Raw genomic sequence first — 17,399 nt, 5'->3', positions numbered from 1 at the left:
TGTGACAAATACGCACCATTCGTCTCTCATTTTTGTAACAACAATTAGGGTTTTATCCTAAGGTTTCATGTTCTTGTTCTTATATTCAGATTAAGAGATAGTTGTTGAGAGATTATGTACTTTCTCCATGTAGTGAGGTTATATATTATTGTTTTAATTAGGCGTACTAGTGATTTAACTGAATTTTCTTATACATATAATATATTAAACATTTAATAGGATATATATATATATATATATATATATATATATATATATATATATATATATATATATATATAAGGTGTATTTTAAAGCCTTTCTAAAATTCTAAGTTTAAATTTAAATATTCGAACTTAATAAAAAATAATTTAATTTAAAAATAAACCAATTTTGATTTAATATTTATCTTTTAATTAAACAATTAATTAAATTAATTAAATTAATTAAATCATTATGGATTAAATAATTATTTATAATTAATCAAATTAATAAAATAATTTAAATTTAATCCTGATCCTAAGCCTTCTGATTTTCGAAAATAGGCTAGGGTTTACTAGGTTTTAATTGTTCAAATTTTAAGGCTCTTAAAATAACAAATAAGGAAACAAGGCAAACCCTAGAAGCGATCCTTAAATTTCGAAAATTAGACAAGGGGCTAGAGTTTCAAAAAACCCTTGTGTATTTCGAAAATATAGGGTGGAGGCTAGGGTTTCAAGAACCTATGGAATTTTCGAAAATACCTCTTTAGGGTTTAGTTTCTATAAACCCTAATTTTGATCTATTGAACTATGCGCAAGATTAATGAAAATAATGTCTCTGATACCACTGATGGCTTTTATATGTTATAGAAATCTATATTTGGTGGAAAAACATAAACCCTAACTTCACATGCACCCTAAAGGATCTATGTTATCACTATGATTTGCAAACAACTATTAAATTTCAAGAACCCTAGAACTACATTGTTATTTTTGAAATTACTAAAGGGTTATTAGAAAATATATACCTTATGTTTATTGTACTAAATAAACAATGATTCCTTCTTGATATAACTTTAGAAAGCAAGCACTAGAAGTCTCGTGCCTCTAATGGCTCACACCTAAACCCTAGAAAATAGGAGGCCAAATAGGAGAGAGGAGGAGGAAGGGAATTTTTGAAAGTCTCTTTGGAATGAGTTGAATTTAGAAATTCATAACCCAAGAGGGTTTATATAGGTGATATGGAGGCTAAGGATAAGGCAAGTTTCCTTTTAAATAACCTTTTTCCCATTATTTCCTCCCTAAGGCATTCCAAGCTTCCTTAAAGCCCAAGAATACCTCTAGAAACCCTATAACCATCTAGAATTTCTTCCCCCCCCCCCCCTCCTAAGGATGTTCAAGAATTGGTTAATGTTCAACTTTTAAACATTGATACCTTTACTCCTTCCAATTTAATTAATCCAATTAATTCCAACAAATTTCTGATAATTATTACTTAAACAATACTATTTCTAATTAATATATTATTCTTATAATATATTAATAAATCATTTATTTTGATTTCTAATTAATTTATTAATCATATAATAAATTATTAAATCAGTCGCTCTCTCCAAAAAGCATTCCAGTCAATTACTAGTTTTGAGGGCAACCCAAAAGGACTTTGCTAATAATTCTAGATTATACTAATTTAGTTTATTGTCTTAGACACCTAATCCAACAGAATCAATATGAAAAAAACTATTACCTAAGCTATCAACACAAATAACAGTTTCATACACACCATCACAAGGTAAAGCTTCAAAAATAAAAATACCATTCTTATAAATCAAAATCGATCCATTCATATCATTAAACGAATATTGAAAACCTTGTATAAATGTTTCAAGAAAAGAAAAAATGTTTCGTGCCATTTCTGACGAATAGCAATAGTGAACCAAATCTAATCTAACATCACTACTAACCATAAGACTATAAGTTCCAATCTTGGTAACAAGAGAAGATCCCCTATTTCCCATGATTAGATTCACCCTTCCATGCTCCACCTCTTCACTTTCTTTTATTCCATGCAAATAAGAACAAATATGATTAGGTTGTGAGTTATTAGTTTGAATAGTGTAAATATCTGCTAATGATGGCTTTACATTGCCATCTTTGATGTCTTGCAAGTACTTGGATTAGCTTCGTTTCCAATTACCCTTTATCATTGAAATAGAAGCAAATGGCCTCTTTGGGATCACTAACAGAAGGAATCTCAGAATTGGGCCTCACTTTTGGGCCATTGCTAGATGATCCAACATGGGCCTTGCCCTTCCAGTTTTGCATAGGACCACTGTGACAACCCGAAATTTCTATCTTGTACAACCGTTCAATTCAATCAAATTCAGACTCGTTCCTGCTATCTTTTAGCATTGTTTAGAGTCAGTTTGAGTGTTCTAATCCTAGTACCTTCAAAGTTAGGGTTTAGAAATGGGTTCCCTAAGTTCACCACTTTTCAAGAGGGCCAAACAATCCTTCATGAGGAGTGTACGGCCGTACACATGGGTGTGCGGCCGTACACCCCCCTCCTGGACGTACACTCTCACGTATATATGTGAGACTTAGCCTTCATTCAACTCTTTTCACACTCCTAAGCCAAGAAATCAATTCTCTCTCAACTATCATCGGGTTTCTCACCTAAATCTTCAATATGTAAGTGTTACTTCCTTTGATTTATTGATTCATTACACTATCTAGTGAAGATCCATGATTTCATCCATGAAATTACTTCTTTTGGTTAGATCTTCAAGTGTTCTTCATTTTCACCAAGAACACCTACTAAGTTCTTGGACCTCAAACACCCCTAAAGGCTTCTAAATCGTAAGTACCTCTTCCTATGCTTGTTACTTACTAGATGTTCACCTTAAAAATCGTCCAAAGCAAGAACATCAAGGAGTGTACGGCCATACACCCTTCATATGGCCGCACACCCCTTGTTTGGTGCATAATTGGCCTAAAACTCATGTTATACTCCAACACAAGATCAATAACTCTTATAGGATGCTAGATATAGCCTTAGACCACAGTTTTTGGCATGTTCTTCAAGGAGTGTAGAACCGTACACTCCATGGTCGTACACACCTGGCCGTACACACAAGTGGTCGTATACCACTTGGCCGTACAAACACTTGTGTGGCCGTACACCCATTTTATGCAATCCTTTGTAGTTCTAACACTTCAATCTAATTGTTTCCTAAGTCCTAAGGTGGTTTCCGTTCATAATTAGTTGTATAAACACTAATTATATACATATATGTGTCATTATATGCTTATTAGGATCCGTTGTGCTCAAGGCTTCACTTGACACTTAGCATCCTACAAACCGATCTTATATTCGTGTCACTCACTGCAGGTGAGTTCATACCCCATATCTTTTCTTTTAAATGATTTTAAATGCTTTTATGGGGGGAATACAAGTAGAAACATTATAGTTATTATATCAATCACATGTGATTAATAACTATCAAACAGATAGATTTCTTGTACTTCAAACTGTGTTTTCAAACAAATCGCTCAAATCGTTTTACAAACTCTTTTATATGCAAAAATCTTTATCAAACTCTTTTAAATTTATATTTTGTCAAATCATGTCTATATAGATATAGTTATATAAGTAGCATTGAAAGGACCTAGGACTGATAACTCGCCTTATTTCATGTTCCTTGTTTCGTTGTGGACTTAGGGTATCGGTTGTTTGTCCGAAGGTCGTTTGAATCTTAGTTATATATTATATATATGTATATAGATATAAAAGTTCTTCGTTCAGTTCAATACCTTTGGGTAGCAAAGGTGTACAAACATGTTCATTCATACAAACAACATTACTAGTAAACTATAATAGGTATAGTTTAGGAAGTCACTAATACTATTTCTAGAACAATGAAACATACAAAGAGTCAGTTCATACATGAGTCAGTGCAAACATACTATAACGAGAAACAATACATACTACACACTATACACTAGAGAACATACTATACACTAGACAGAGAGAACATACTACACACTAGACAGAGAGAACATACTATACAAATACAAGAATACTATAACATTAATGTGACATACTACTTCATGGCGCGGCAAGATACTGTTGTGTCACGTTTTGTACCAAGAGTCTCCTGGAAGGAGAGAGTGAATTTGTGTATAGATCTATACGGGACTGACCCTCCTACACCTTGCTGCTAGCTAAAGTGGGACCTGCAGGTCTACGGGTGACGAATGTCATACCATTTTTGACGTCTCGAACGTCGTGTTATACTAGTCGATCAAGTATGGTTACAATCTTATCACATTTTACCTTAATTAAACTAACAGGTTTAAGGTAGTTAGTACATTGGTAGTTACATAGATAAAACTACAGTACATCTTTATTTTTCCCATTTCATTCACATTGTGATCTTCTCACATAAACGGTAATGAAAACTACATTTTGGTAATGATAGTCGAACTTTGGGAAAATACTCACTTTTACAAAAGAACAAACATAAAGAACAGTTGGGTCTTGGTAGAAGACTACTTTAGTTGAAAATATAGGATTTTCTAGGAAGTTTACAAACATTTACATCAAACACTTACAAACTTTTACATCAAACATTTACAAACACTTTCTTCAAACATATACAAACAATGACACTAAAATACTTATGAACTTACCAGCTTTAATGCTGATCTATGCTTTCAAAATAACTTGTATTCTCAGGTCACCAGTAGACAGGTACCGATGACCAGGTTTTGAGAAGACGGAGATTTTAAGACTCGTCTTTGTTTTGATTATTCATTTTTTGGTGTCTTATAAACTACAAAACACACTTGTATTAAATTATACTATTAATGCAATGGATGATGTTGTTTCTTGTTTTACTATTATGCATTGTTGTGATACTGCACATGACTTCCTCCGCCCCCGAACGTTTCCGCCGTTCTGGTTTGGGGGTGTGACAGATTGGTATCAGAGTATTGTTTATAGTGAATTGAGTATATTAACCCAAAAAAGATATACAACTATAAACACAACGGGATTAAAATACTATGATCAAGAGTTTATACTTTTAAATAATAAAATATTTAACCAAAGTATACATACCTGCATTCATACTAACATCAGTGTCACTAGGACAGAACAAAAGTATTACGATTGTTGGACAGCACAAGTAGGCTTGGGGACATATAATCAGATCTGGGAGTGATATAGCCTGATCAACTATATCTTTCCGAGAAGTGATTAGCATATGCCTAGGAATGGTTGTGATGTCGCAACAAGTCTAAAAACTTACCAACACTACTACAATGAAAACATTAGAACAGAACATAAACTTAAAAATACTATAGGAGTATTTTGTGTTACTATAATTACTTATGTGCAAACTAAAAAGGTCTTTATTAGTAAGTCAATAGTTGCTGAGTGGATACGCTAAGGTTATATGTAACTAAGGTGTCATAGACTTAGAATCTGTGATGTTTGCTTTACTTCCTGTTCCTTGTTTGGTTGTGGACTTAGAGTTAGGATCACTTACTCAAAGGTCTATCCTATTTTGGTTGCATATGACTGGTATGCACTATTCAAATGTTGGAGTAACTGGTAAGGATCATCTTATAATTATCGTAATTAGTACGTCTATTAATTATTTCTTTTACCCCTTTTCTCGCTTAGATAACATGGCTGGATTCCATATCCCCGGAGATCCGTACTTTCCCAACCAAGGCAAGGATGGATGGCTCGACGATGAGCCAGAAGAGGAGCCTGCAATTCCGTTGGACGATGACTTCGTAGAGAACTTCCCGGAGGATTCTGACTCCGAGCCAGAAGTCAATGATCAACCCCTGGTAGCTCCAATCCCAAATCCTAACCCTTGTCCGGCTTTTCAAGGCCCGACGCCTCTGTGGGTGGAAAGTTTGGAGACATGGAGTCAAGAACAGGGTCAACCCATGCCATACAACGGAGACAGAAGCTTCTACAACTTGAGCGAGGGAGGCTCAGCGGACAGAGTCCTGCCTATTCTGGTCCGCAAGGTTGCTCGTAACGAAATACAGGGTAGGACAGCCCTCAACCGAATCGCGGAAATTGATGCCAATGCGGGGGTCAATACTGTCCGCATTTGTCGTATGGAAGATGCTCATGAGAGAGCTGCAAGAGACCATGAGTCTCTACTGCAAGAGCTAGCTGTGACTCAATCCGAAGTCATAGAACATCGTGTGCGTCAGCGAGTGTACGAGCGACGCCTTCTTGACTTGGAGCGTCAGCTGGATGATTTAAGGGTTCGCCCAAGGGGTTCCCGTCGCCAGTAGGGACTGCTCGGCTCAAATTTCCTTTTATCTAAGGATTAGCCTTCTTATCTATGCTCTAAGTAGCACTTTTCCCTGTAATTTCCTATTTATTTTAAGACCTTGAACTTTCAGTCTATTAGGTCTTTATGCTGTCAAAATTTTCTTATCCTGGTTGATGTAAGACGTATTTCTAAGTCATTTTCCCGAACCTGTTACATCTGTAATACCAATATTATTGACAGATATTTAATCTCATGGAAATTATTATCCAAATTCTTTCATCTTTCTAGTGCTAGATTTCTATTCAATCATACTTTTGTCTGCTTTGTTGGGCTATGGAGAGTTAGTCCATGAGTCACTCTCATCATTCTCTCTATTAAATTCTCACCAATATCTTCATATTTGTGATCTTATAGCTTCAAGATGCCTCCTCGTAGATCGAACAGGCGCAACCCAAGCTACACCAATAACTCCGAATCAAACGCCACCTCCTCCTCCTCAATACAATCCGACAGCAATCCAAGTTGCGGTGAATGCGGCTGCTATGGCAGCCCTAACACAGTTCACCACTACCTGTACTAGCGGGAATGGGACTAATGTTCCTCCCACTACAGTTGAAGCTCCAGTGCGCTCTAGGGAGTGCTCGTATAAGGACTTCACTAGCTGCAAACCCAGGAACTTCAATGGGACTGGCGTAATCATTGCCCTCTCACAATGGTTCGAGAAAACGAAATCGATCTTTGAGATCTGTTCCTGTCCGGAAGGGAGCAAAGTAAAATTTGTTGCCTGCACCTTCGCGGACCGAGCCCTGACATGGTGGAATAGCCATGTCAAGTCACTAACTCTGATAGTGGCAAATGTCATGGGCTGGGAAGCTCTTAAGGAGCTCATGATCGAGGAATACTGCCCGAGGGGCGAAGTTCAAAAGCTTGAGCATGAACTCTGGAGCCTAACCACGAAGGGCTCCGACATAGTCTCCTACACTGCCAGATTCAGCGATCTGGTAGTGCTATGTCCGGGAATGGTCCCTTCTGAAGCGAAGAAGGTGGAAAGGTATATCTGGGGGCTGGTGCCTCCATTTCAGGGGAACGTCTTAGCTTCGAACCCCACTACCTTCGACAGTGCCAAACGGTTGGCACAGCGGCTCATTGACCATGGGGTCCGTACCCCGTCAACAACAACAACCCTAGCCATCTCAGAACCCTCCAAAGCCGCTAACAACAAGCAGAAGTTCTGGGATGACAAGAAGAAGAACGTTGCGCAGAAAGCTGCCAAAGAGCAGCAGGTCATAGCTGTTTATGTTGCAATAGCACCTACTCCTGCTGTGCCGGTAAAGCAGTACGCGAGAAGCTTGCTGAAGTGCAACAAATGCAACTTCCACCACAACGGACCCTACCGGGAAATGTTGTGCTCTAGATGCAACAGGAAGGGACACACTGCCCGTTTCTGCAAGGCTCCGGCAAGGCCAATCACCCAAGTTCCCGGTGCTTGTGTGGGCCAGGCTTGCTACGGTTGTGGCGAGGTGAGCCACTACAACAGGAACTGCCCGAAGGAAGGGAATGCTGGCAGAGTGGGAAGAGTTTTGGCTATAGGCCACGAGGAAGCAATTATTGACCCCACAGTGGTCACTAGTACACTTCTCCTCGATAACTCATATGCATGCATACTGTTTGATAGTGGAGAGGAGAGGAGTTTCGTGAACAAGAAATTTGCTCACTTGCTTAAACAAAAATCACATGCACTTAAAGAACCGTTAACTGTAGAAATGGCTAACGGGAAGATAGAGAACACTAGCTGCATATACATAAGATGTACACTAACACTAGATAGCCATTCATTTTCAATCGACCTCATGTCGGTCTCAATTAAAAGTTTCGACGTCATAATCGACATGGATTGGTTGAGTTCTCATCGTGCCGACATCTTGTGTTACGAGAAGGTTGTTCGCCTTAATCTGCCGTCTAGCGAAACCGTAATTATCTACCGCGAGAAACCCGACACGAACCTGCATATCATCTCGAGCATTCAAGCCCAGAAGTACCTGCGAAAGGAATGTCGCGCATTCCTTGCTCATGTTCTCGATGTGAGCCAAGAGACGAAGGACATTAAGAACATCCCAGTGGTACGCGATTTTCCCGATATCTTTCCATAAGAACTCCAAGGATTACCTCCGCAACGTCAAGTCGAGTTCAAAATCGACTTAGTTCCAGGGGCTACCCCAATTGCCAAATCGCCCTATCATCTAGCACCAGCTGAGATGCAGGAGCTATCCGGTCAACTTAACGAATTGCTCAGCAAGGGCTTTATCAGACCAAGCTTCTCACCCTGGGGAGCACCGGTTTTATTCGTCAAGAAGAAAGACGGATCGTTCTGTCTGTGCATCGACTACAGAGAACTGAACAAATTGACCGTCAAAAATCGTTACCCTCTGCCTCGCATAGACGATTTGTTCGACCAATTGCAAGGGGCAAATTTCTTTTCAAAGATAGACCTGAGATCCGGGTATCACCAGTTACGGGTTTTAGGGGAGGATGTTCCGAAGACAGCCTTCCGAACTTGTTATGGGCACTACGAGTTTGTAGTGATGCCGTTCCGATTGACCAATGCGCCCGCAGTATTCATGGACTTAATGAATAGGGTTTGCTGTCCTTACTTGGATCAGTTTTTCATTGTCTTCATCGATGACATACTTATCTACTCTCGTAGTAGGGAAAGCATAGTCAACATCTGTGTCAGGTCTTAGAAACACTGCGATCAGAAAAGCTTTATGAGAACTTCTCGAAATATGAATTTTGGATACGAAGAGTCGAATTCTTGGGGCACGTGGTTAGCAAAGAGGGAATACACGTGGACCCTTCCAAAATCAAAGCCATTAAGAACTGGTCAGCACCGAAGACGCCTACAGAAATTCGTCAATTTCTAGGCCTCGCTGGCTACTATCGCAGGTTCATTTAGAACTTCTCTCGGATTGCAAAACCGCTTACAACATTGATCCAGAAGGTCGTGGCCTTTGACTGGGAAGAGAAGCAAGAGAAAGCGTTTCAAACGCTGAAGCGAGCCTTATGCACCACATCGATACTATCCCTCCCAGAAGGGATAGAAGACTTCGTGGTTTATTGCGATGCATCCAACCAGGGGCTCGGCTGCGTTCTGATGCAACGAGGTAAGGTAATCGCCTATGCCTCAAGACAGCTGAAGACACACGAGGTCAACTACACCACACATGATCTTGAGTTAGGAGCAGTGGTGTTTTCTCTGAAGATCTGGAGACACTAATTGTACGGTACGAAAAGCACTATCTTTACAGACCACAAAAGCCTTCTACACATATTTGACCAGAAGCAGCTCAACATGAGACAACGACGGTGGGTCGAGCTACTAAGTGAAATTCGTTATCATCCCGGCAAGGCCAACGTACTAGCTGACGCCCTAAGTCGGAAAGAATACTCTGGTCGTAGAGTCAAATCATTGACTATAACCATCCATTCACATCTGTCCACACAAATTAAGGAGGCTCAGCTAGAAGCCTTGAAACCTGAAAATGTGGCAGGTGAATCCCTGAGAGGGATGGATAAGAACTTGGTAGTCAAGGGTGGCGGAGCCTTATATCTCATGGATAGGATCTGGACACTGAAACACAGTGGTTTCAGAGACTTGGTCATGACCGAAGCGCACAACACTCGGTATTCCGTCCACCCAGGTTCAGATAAGATGTATCTGGATCTTAAAAAGTTATACTGGTGGCCTAACATGAAAGCAGAGATTGCTACCTTCGTGAGTAAATGCCTTACTTGCGCCAAGGTTAAGGTCGAATACTAGAAACCATCAGTTTTACTTCAGAAACCGGAGATACCCGAATGGAAGTGGGAGCGGATCATGATGGACTTCATAACCAAGTTGCCCAAGACAACGGGTGGTCTCGATACCATTTGGGTGATCGTAGACAGGTTAACAAAGTCTGCACACTTCCTGCCTATCAAAGAGACTGACAAGATGGAGAAACTAACAAGAACATACATTAGGGAGATCGTACGACTGTATGGTGTTCCAATATCCCTTATCTCTGATAGAGATAGTAGATTCACTTCGAGGTTCTGGCAGTCGCTACAAAGTTCCCTAGGAACTAGGCTGGACATGAGTACATCCTACCATCCGCAAACCAACGGACAAAGTGAGAGGACTATTCAAAACTTGGAAGACATGTTGCGAGCCTGCGTGATAGACTTTGGGAAGGCATGGGATACTCATTTACCCCTTGTCAAGTTTTCCTACAACAATAGTTATCACACGAGCATAAAGGCTGCTCCATTTGAAGCCCTCTATGGTCGTAAGTGCAGATCCCCTCTGTGCTAGGCTGAGGTGGGTGACATGCAGTTAGCTAAAGGACGAGTTCCTGACACCACTCTCACAGGTCCGGAAATCATTCGGGAAACGACAGAGAAGATCGTTCAGATTCGTGAACGATTGAAAGCCTCTAGAGACCGACAGAAAAGCTACGCAGACAAGAGAGGGAAACCGTTGGAATTCCAGGTGGGCGACCGTGTTCTATTGAAGGTCTCACCCTGGAAGGGCTTGATACGCTTCAGAAAGTGTGGAAAGCTAAATCCAAGATACGTAGGGCCTTTCGAGATTATCGCTAGAATCGGCCCTCTAGCTTACAAACTCCAACTACCTTGCGAACTCAGTAACGTACATTCTACTTTCCACGTCTAGAACTTGAAAAAGTGTCCGTCTGACGAGACTATTGTAATCCCACTCGACGAGATCGAGATTAACGAGAGCCTCAACTTCGTGGAAGAACCAGTAGAGATCATGGACTGAGAGGTCAAGTAAATGAAGCAAAACCGTATCCCGATATTTAAGGTTCGCTGGAATGCCAAGCGAGGACCTGAATTCACTTGGGAGCGAGAGGGTCAAATTAAACTGAAATATCCTCATCTTTTCGTTTATTTATTTGTAATAGCTTAATTGTTTAAACTCTAATTTCGGGACAAAATTCTCTCTAACGGGGGATGATGTGACAACCCGAAATTTCTATCTTGTACAACCGTTCAATTCAATCAAAGTCAGACTCGTTCCTGCTATCGTTTACCATTGTTTAGAGTCAGTTTGAATGTTTTAAGCCTAGTACCTTCAAAGTTAGGGTTTATAAATGGGTTCCCTAAGTTCACCACTTTTCAAAAGGGCCAAACACTCCTTCATGAGGAGTGTACGACCGTACACCCCCCTCCTGGTCGTACACTCTCACGTATATATGTGAGACTTAGCCTTCATTCAACTCTTTTCACACTCCTAAGCCAAGAAATCAATTCTCTCTCAACTATCATCAGGTTTTTCACCTAGATCTTCAATATGTAAGTGTTACTTCCTTTGGTTTGTTGATTCATTACACTATCTAGTGAAGATCCATGATTTCATCCATGAAATTACTTCTTTTGGTTAGATCTTCAAGTGTTCTTCATTTTCACCAAGAACACCTACTAAGTTCTTGGACCTCAAACACCCCTAAAGGCTTCTAAATCTTAAGTACCTCTTCCTATGCTTGTTACTTACTAGATGTTCACCTTAAAAATCGTCCAAAGCAAGAACATCAAGGAGTGTACGGCCATACACCCTTCATATGGCCGCACACACCTTGTTTGGTGCATAATTGGCCTAAAACTCATGTTATACTCCAACACAAGATCAAGAACTCTTATAGGATGCTACATATAGCCTTAGAACACAGTTTTTTGTCATGTTCTTCAAGGAGTGTATAGTCGTACACTCCGTGGCCGTACACACCTGGCCGTACACACAAGTGGCCGTATACCACTTGGTCGTACACACACTTGTGTGGCCGTACACCCATTTTATGCAATCCTTTGTACTTCTAACACTTCAATCTAAGTGTTTCCTAAGTCCTAAGGTGGTTTCCTTTCATAATTAGTTGTATAAACACTAATTATATAAATATATGTGTCATTGTATGCTTATTAGGATCCGTTGTGCTCAAGGCTTCACTTAACACTTAGCATCCTACAAACCGATCTTACATTCGTGTCACCCACTGCAGGTGAGTTCATACCCCTTATCTTTTCTTTTAAATGATTTTAAATGCTTTTATGGGGGGGGGGAATAGAAGTAGAAACATTATAGTTATTATATCAATCACATGTGATTAATAACTATCAAACATATAGATTTCTTGTACTTCAAACTGTGTTTTCAAACAAATTGCTCAAATCGTTTTACAAACTCTTTTATATGCAAAACTCTTTATCAAACTATTTTAAATTTATATTTTGTCAAATCATGTCTATATAGATATAGTTATATAAGTAGCATTGAAAGGACTAAGGACTGATAACTCGCCTTATTTCTTGTCCTTGTTTGGTTGTGGACTTAGGGTATCGGTTGTTTGTCCGAAGGTCGTTTGAATTTTAGTTATATATTATGTATATGTATATAGATATAAAAGTTCTTCGTTCAGTTCAATACCTTTGGGTAGCAAAGGTGTACAAACATGTTCATTCATACAAAAAACATTACCAGTAAACTATAATAGGTATAGTTTAGGAAGTCACTAATACTATTTCTAGAACAATGAAACATACAAGGAGTCAGTTCATACATGAGTCAGTGCAAACATACTATAACGAGAAATAATACATACTACACACTATACACTAGAGAACATACTATACACTAGACAGAGAGAACATACTACACACTAGACAGAGAGAACATACTATACAAATACAAGAATACTATAACATTATTATGAGATACTACTTCATGGCACGACAAGATACTGTTGTGTGACGTTTTCTACCAAGAGTCTCCTGGAAGGAGAGAGTGAATTTGTGTATAGATCTATACGCGACTGACCCTCCTAGACCTTGTTGCTAGCTACAGTGGGACCTGTAGGTCTACGGGTGACGAATGTCATACCATTTTCGACGTCTCGAACGTCGTGTTATACTAGTCGATCAAGTATGGTTACAATCTTATCACATTTTACCTTAATTAAACAAAAAGGTTTAAGGTAGTTAGTACATTGGTAGTTACATAGATAAAATTACAGTACATCTTTATTTTTTCCCATTTCATTCACATTGTGATCTTCTCACATAAACGGTAATGAAAACTACATTTTGGTAATGATAGTTGAACTTTGGGAAAATACTCACTTTTACAAAAGAACAAACATAAAGAACAGTTGGGTCTTGGTAGAAGACTACTTTAGTAGAAAATATAGGATTTTCTAGGAAGTTTACAAACATTTACAAACTTTTACATCAAACATTTACAAACATTTTCTTCAAACATATACAAACAATGACACTAAAATACTTATGAACTCACCAGCGTTAATGTTGATCTATGCTTTCAAAATAACTTGTATTCTCAGGTCACCAGTAGACAGGTACCGATGACCATGTTTTGAGAAGATGGAGCTTTCAAGACTCGTCTTTGTTTTGATTATTCATTTTTTGGTTTCTTATAAACTACAGAACACACTTGTATTAAATTATACTATTAATGCAATGGATGATGTTGTTGCTTGTTTTACTATTATGCATTGTTGTGATACTGTACATGCCGTCCTCCGCCCCCGAACGTTTCTGCCGTTCTGGTTTGGGGGTTTAACAACCACCTTTCCTTTTCTTTCCTTTGTTTTGCCCAATGGCAAGGACAAGAGCATTAATGGAGTTAGGAGATTGATTCTTCTGTAGTCCTGACTCAGTTGTTCGCAACAAGTTGTGAAGTTAGGCCAACATGGTCTCTGTGATTTTCAAATGATAAGCAAGAATGAACTAATCATAACAAGGAGGCGAGGAGCTATGGACCATGTTAATGGCCAACTCCTCATCAAACTTCACATTAAGCCTTTCAAGGCGCTTCACATATCACTGCATTCTTTGCATGTGGTTGCAGACAGACTCTCCTTCCTTCAATTTGCAAGCCATAAGAGCCTTTACGATCTCATACTTTTCTTTATTAGCTCTCTTTTGAAACTTTTCCACAAGATCCAAGTTCATCTCGTACAGCCAGTAGTCCTCAAAGAACTTTTGCAACTTAGGATTCTTGGTGGCAACCATGATGCAAGCACCCTTAGTCGTGTCATCATAATGTTTCTTGTTGGAGGCTATTTCTTCAGGAGTAGTAGTGGATTCATCGATTTCAATGAGTTCTTTCTCTAGGACACACTCTTTACCCTCGTATTGAAGAGCCATCTCGATGACTCACATCCAATCATTGTAGTTGGTGTTGGATTAGGTGTCTAAGCCCATAACTATAATTGGTATGTACTTGAATTGATAGTGGCATGGTCCTTTTGGGTTGCCTTCACACGTGCAACTAGGCAGGATGATTAATTGAGGAAGAGGAAGAACTTATTAATATATTAAGAAAATGGAATTAATTGTTTATTAATATGTTATGGAAATAATATATTAATTGGTAATCATGTTATTAATTAATATTTAATCAGAATTAATTTTGGGATTAAAGGAATTAATTAAAAGTATAGCGACTAAAAGTGTGATTGTTCAATAGTTGAGCAAAAGGGTCCAGAACCTTCCTAGGAGAAGGGTGGACGGTTTTTTGATGGTATATGAAAAATTATTCTAGAGTTTCTAGAATATCTTATCATATATGGATAATCAGAGGAGGTGGATAATTACCATATTTGAGATTAGGGTTATCCATAGCATCCTTGGTGCACTATAAATAGAACCCTTAAGGCTATGATTTCGGCCACTCTTTGAAAGATGCAATAGCCGAAAATTTGATCTCCTCCTCCTCTCTCATATCATTCTCTTGCATTGTGTGTTTGTGAGCCATTAGAGGTGTTACACTTGTGACACTAAGTTCTCAAGCTTCCAGATCTACAAGGGAATCATTATTATTACAATATAACAATCAATGTATGTAACCTAACCCTAGTTTTATATGAATTTGGAAAATTGTACACACTTCCTAGGGTTTCTCCTTTTGTGTTCAAGTTTGCATGTTCAATTAGAGAAAACCTAGATCCAAAGCATTAGGGTTGCATGCACACATAAGAATTGTTGTTTTGCTCAACACTCATCAGTGGTATCAGAGCCTAGGATTAGTTTTATGTTGAATATGATGCAATTGTGAATTGTTCAAAGGAGAAGAGAACAGAATCGTCATTCTGTTCATCGAACTTGTCGATTTGGTCTTTGAACTCGACGAGTTGGCATGCAACTCAACCAGGTCATTGCCCAACTCGACGAGTTGCACTGTCAGATCCTAAATCTTTGGTTTTCATAATTGTTTCATGGATTGATTAGGATAGTTACCCTAAATTCATTTTAATTTTTTAAAATTGGATATTTTAATCAGTAATTTTGTATCCTTATCATGAATTCATGATTGGGTTAATTTTTTTGATAAAGACAAAATTAATTTGTTAATTTAATTATAAAAATTTAACCTAGTATTTTTGAAAAGTTTTAAAAATACATTCTTGGTTTTAAAATTTAAAATTCAAATTAAATAGTTTAATTTTGAAATTTTGAAATTTAAGAACCCTAGTATTTTAAAAGTTTAAAATACACCCTTATATATATATATATATATATATATATATATATATATATATATATATATATATATATTGTAAAATTAAAACTTAATATATATATATATATATATATATATATATATATATATATATATATATATATATATATATATATATATATATAGAGGAAGGATCATTTGAGAACTCAAAGTTTCCCGAGAACCCGAGAACTAAAGGTGGAACGTTGGATCAAAAAAATGAAGGGTCGAGATGTAAGGTGGCGTTTTTGTAAATAAGTAGACAACAAAAGAAGGAAGGGTATCTTAATCAATTCAGTCAGGGGTATTATAGGAATAAAAGTATAATTAAATGATTTATTAAATCTAATATCTGATAAAATAAATTTTCATCTCTCTCTCTCCTCCCCGTTTTCCTCTCTCGCTCAAACCTACGATCCATCCTCCGACGACTCACCTTCGTCGAATTGCCTCTAATCCTTCATCAAATTCCATGCTTTCGAATCTGAAATTGCTTCTACTCACACGAATACGATGAAGATAAACGACGAACATGATTTATCGTCGATTTCCAGATCCCAATCGATCAAACTATCATCATCGATCATCAGTCTATATGAAATCTGAAATCCCCCAACGATCGAAGTTTCATTGTTGCTGAACTCCTTGATCTCACGTTCTTCATATAAAAAACTCCAGTGAAGATGCTTTGATTTTGAATCGTTTTATCCTCCATCAATTCGTTCCCAGAGTACATTGTAATCGCTGACTTGATCTCGACCTCCACTGTGGATTGAAGACCTGAACGAAGAAGATGATCCCTTGTCGATCAAAATTTAGGTATCATCTGTTTCTATTGTTGACTCCTGACCTTTGTTTGACCTTTATGAATTTTTTTTGCCTAATCGTTAAATTGAACCCATTTAGTCAATTTGTTTGCACTTAACATGTTCGATGAAATGCCTCAATGAGAAATATCACATGTTAACTTCACTTTGACTTCATGAATGATAAACCAATTCCAATTTAGGTTTCTGTCCAAGTCAACATCGGAAATGTCGATGAACTCGTTGCCAATAAAGTCATCACACAGGTACTAACTATATCGTTCTACCTAAAGTGGCTGAAATTTGAGTTATTGTTTTTTTATAGTGCTATATGACTGGATCAATCTTCATGATATTCATCAAATATGTTAAATGTTAGTGTCTTGATACATTAATCGTCGTTCTTTTACTTAACTTATTAATACATTGTGTCCAGATTAAGATTAAGTAAAAAAGAAAGTCATAATAGCTATCTGGATTGATTGAGTTAAAAGAAAAGGATCCTAAATCATTGAAACTTAGTAAAAAAGAGATATCTTGTAAATGTTTGAAATGGTTATGGTTGCAGCATATTGAGGTATTGACACCAATGGAGAAACTCAACTACTATGTTGTCCTAAACCATTTGAGGTAATATGTGATTCCATGAATCCATCGTTTTCTTTGAAAGGGGATTCATGTTATTCATTGTGTACTAATTTGAATTGAATCTATATCTTAAATTCATGTTCTCATTGTTACACAAATTAATAATTTC

Source organism: Lactuca virosa, chromosome 4 (assembly GCF_052849685.1).
Source record: "Lactuca virosa cultivar CGN04683 chromosome 4, Lactuca_virosa_CGN04683_v6, whole genome shotgun sequence".
NCBI classification, from domain to species: Eukaryota; Viridiplantae; Streptophyta; class Magnoliopsida; order Asterales; family Asteraceae; genus Lactuca; species Lactuca virosa.
The sequence above is the reverse complement of the archived record's forward strand: the minus strand, read 5'-3'. Positions refer to the sequence as shown.